Raw genomic sequence first — 3796 nt, 5'->3', positions numbered from 1 at the left:
AAACTGCAAACGTATAATATATTCCGGGTTTGCTTGATTTGTTGTGTTGATACTGACTGAGCTGAGGCAATACATGTGAATATGCTAGGTTTGGCAGAATAGGTCGGCGGGTATGGAAGTGTAGGTCAGGGCAGGCTTGGATAGGTTAAGGAGGGTTAGGGATGGGAAGGATGGGCAAATTGTGTAGGTACAGTACGTACAGTATGTATTTATATATATATATATATATATATATATATATATATATATATATATATATATATATATATATATATATATATATATATATATATATATATATATATATATATATATATATATATATATATATATATATACTCTAGATAAAAAGTGTTTGAATCAATATATTCCGAGCGAAGCGGAGAGCCAGGGATTGGGGAATGCTAGAGAAATATAATATAACACGAGGGAATGAGGCTGCCAGTTAGAAATTGATAATAACATGCAAAAAAGAAAGAGTGAAAACCAACAAAAAATGAATAAGAGGGTGCCCAGCGTGCGTCAGAGCGGCATTGACGAGCTGGTTAATTCGACTGTCAACGCCAGATAGATGATGCTGCCCCATGCTGAGCGGCGGCGCGCGTCCCCAACCCCTGGCTGTATCCAGGCCAGGGACTGGCCATTCTGCAGTGCTTCCCGCTGAGCGCCGCACCGGGCACCTCGTTCTCGCGCGGGAATGGCTGGACACGTGGGCGAGAATACACCGTAATTAATGTCAATCTTTGTCAATATTTTTAAACCACCCGCATGTTACGCTCATCCTTCAATATTTGCCAACATGGAGGGATTTGTCGATGCTCAAACGAATAAATATATGTTTTGCAACCTGTGGTGTTTTTATAAACCAAGAGAGAGAGAGAGAGAGAGAGAGAGAGAGAGAGAGAGAGAGAGAGAGAGAGAGAGAGAGAGCTATGAGATTCCAACACCTCCCTCGCCTTTCTCTTTTTGCTTATTTTAGCAACTTTTCCCTTGTTATTTTTAGTAGGACATGAGTGTGATGGACGTGCTGTGCGAGGAATACACACTGTTGATGTTCTGCCTTTTTAAAATGGTAACGCACATACTGAAAGGCCAGCATATTAAAACCCCGTCACATTATTTACATGAGTAATCACATGCTCGTTAGTGATGGAAGAGATGTAGCCTGTAGGGGGAGGAGAGAAAGAAGAGAAAGGCTACTGGGGGGATGTGAGGGAAGGTTACACTGCGCCACCTTTGTTGTTTGTTGTCGTGCGAGGTAAAGATGCACCAGTTGGCTTTGCTGCTCGTACCTGTGGCGAGGTAGAAAATACGGTCGTGGTGTTATGGTGTATTTATGTTTGGTTGCTTCATCCTGGCACTGCGCAGGGTAATAATATTCCTTTATGATTCAGTAGGAAAATCTGTCAATGGCTTGTACATGGGCTTGACAGGTAGTACATATTTTTGCTTCCAACTCTTTTTTCCAGTGTCATTGCATCACAAGGAGGGAGGGAAGCCTGCCTGGCGTATTGGTGGGTGGTGTGAGGGGAGGGGCAGCCTTCGAGTCATTACGGGTCAGGATGTGTAAAGAGGTCATGGAGTCATTGATAGAGCAAGGAAGACCGCGACTCCAAAATGAAGTGGTGAGGCTTCCAGTCGGAGATGAGTCGTCCTCGGATTACACGAATACATTAATTTAATTATAAAAATTGTTCATTTATTAGTATTGGTAAGTCAGACGTCACCGTTAGACGAGAAGTTGGATGATACTCCGGTAATGTTGATTTTGAGGCTTCGATCACCGAGACGTATAACAGAGTTTTTGAAATCTTATACTCCTGCTGTCCAATAAATTGTCATGGTTCATCAGCCGTGGGATGGTGAGCCGCGCGTCTGGCTGAGCTGAAATTGGGGATTAGTTGCAACAACTTGTGTTTTGATGGTCAGTCGCCCATCCATTCCTGGAGAACAGTCTTGATTTTTTTTTATATAATTTTCACTGCTATACATAAAGAAATATATGAATTAATATTAAAAGCTAGCGCTATGCTGGGATTGAATCGCGAGTAAGCCCATCAAATCATTCTAGCGTCAGTCATTTTGTTCTCCGCAGCGTGACTGCAGCTGCTATCTGTAATCTTATTATGAAATTCGTGTTGTTTTTCCATTAAGCATAAGCTCACATAAACACTAGATAGCTTGGCTCATTAAAATTTCAGGCATTTTCCAACCTGCTCTGTGTTATTTTGAGTGAGGTGTTAATGTGTTATTCATTAAAGCATTACGTGCAGCTATTATTTGTGTAGTACTGTGCTGCACTGGGGCACAGGAAGCCTGTGTTTTCTCTCCTAACCTTAATATTCGTGTAAAATGCCTCAGAATAGTGAGTGAATAAATCTGACTTAATTTTCAATGTGGCCTGGCACTATCAAGCTTTCTTCGAAGGTCAGGCCGCTCGTCTGCCAAAGTTAAGGTAGTTTCAGGACGTAAAGTTTGGGAACACGCAGCTCCGCCCACCCGCGGCCAACCAAGCAGCAGCGGGGGTCAATACGACAAGAGTCTGCACTTTACACTTCCGTACTGGACTGCTGGTATGGACACTGCCTTGTTAGCCGGGGCGGGGAGACGGCCGCGCGTTATGGATTGCAGACACAGAAAATGATGTAATAGATAGTGGCAGGCAGGGATCGCGACGGAAATATTGATGAATGTGTGTGTGTGTGTGTGTGTGTGTGTGTGTGTGTGTGTGTGTGTGTGTGTGTGTGTGTGTGTGTGTGTGTTGCAGTGTGGTGCCATGTTCAGTGTTCTGTTGTTCTCCTTCACTGTAACCATCGGGAAGTGTCAGCTCCATTTGTTCCTGTTATTGCAGCGTCTTTAATTAAAGCAATCAACCACCGCGTGCACTGCGTTCCTGTGTTCCTGTGCCGGTGGCCTAGTTCAGCCTTTACAAGTGTTTAATTTTTCATGTTATAGTGTCAGATCAGCTCATCTTGCACCCTTTACATTTGCTCTCGTTTCGCACATCGGGCCCAGGGGCTTGGCGCTGCACTGGCTGACCTGACTCACACAAAAACTAATTGGGCGTCAATGAAAGTAACTTTGGTGATTCGGCATCCATTACCCGCCAAATGTAAAACACGGAACAGTAATTTACGTCCCGCCCTGCAGAACGATGGGAGGTCGTCTGCTGTTGTCGGGTCTAGCGACGAGGCATTGCACTGCGCGGCATGGAGTGAAAGGATAGACGCATAAACGGAAGCACCGCCGGCGATACTTCAACGTGACGACACAGACGGGAACACAATACACACAGCCACGTCAAGTCATACATGGCGAGACACAGGAGACAGAAGGTACAGTGATCAAACAGTGTTCATTCCTGGCATTGTTTACCTCGAATTCCGCCGAACCCCAAACATAACGATATTACTTCCGGGACAGTATACGGTTTAGAGGGAAGGGACGTGTGTGTGTGTGTGTGTGTGGCCACCACACGCTCCACACTACCAGCTATCCTCCACTTTTCTATTTTAGGGGAAGGGAAGGGGAAGAGGGGCGTGTGGCTGTCCACCACACGTTACCCATGCACTGCCCTCCGCTTTTGTATTTTAGGGAAATGGAGCGAAGGGGAAAGCAGTAGACACATAGAACTAAGAAAAAGGGATGTGAGAAAACTTAAAGGAAGGGAAGGAGAGAGAAAAAAAAAGAACGAAATCAGGGTAAGGGAATAGAAAGCGAAAAGAAGGGAAAATAAAGAAAAGATTAGGGAAGGTAAGGAAATGAAAGATAAAAAGAAAACAAGGGAGGGAAGCCA

The 3796-nt window shown here is 44.4% G+C and overlaps 2 protein-coding genes across 2 annotated transcripts in view; both read left to right on the top strand.

Annotated features, from left to right (window-relative positions):
- Positions 1-3796, top strand: part of LOC123520343 (actin cytoskeleton-regulatory complex protein PAN1-like) — a 61132-nt gene that overhangs the window by 53809 nt on the left and 3527 nt on the right. The gene's annotated exons all lie outside the window — the stretch shown is intronic.
- LOC123519919 overlaps positions 3148-3796 on the top strand; it is a 99448-nt gene continuing 98799 nt past the window's right edge. The window contains exon 1 of the mRNA XM_045281616.1: positions 3148-3335. The gene's annotated coding sequence lies outside the window, so the exon portion shown is untranslated. The remainder of the gene's footprint in view (positions 3336-3796) is intronic.

This window comes from Portunus trituberculatus, chromosome 46 (genome assembly GCF_017591435.1).
Source record: "Portunus trituberculatus isolate SZX2019 chromosome 46, ASM1759143v1, whole genome shotgun sequence".
Taxonomy (NCBI): domain Eukaryota; kingdom Metazoa; phylum Arthropoda; class Malacostraca; order Decapoda; family Portunidae; genus Portunus; species Portunus trituberculatus.
Note: the sequence above shows the minus strand (reverse complement) of the source record. Positions and strands in the feature narration are given on the sequence as shown.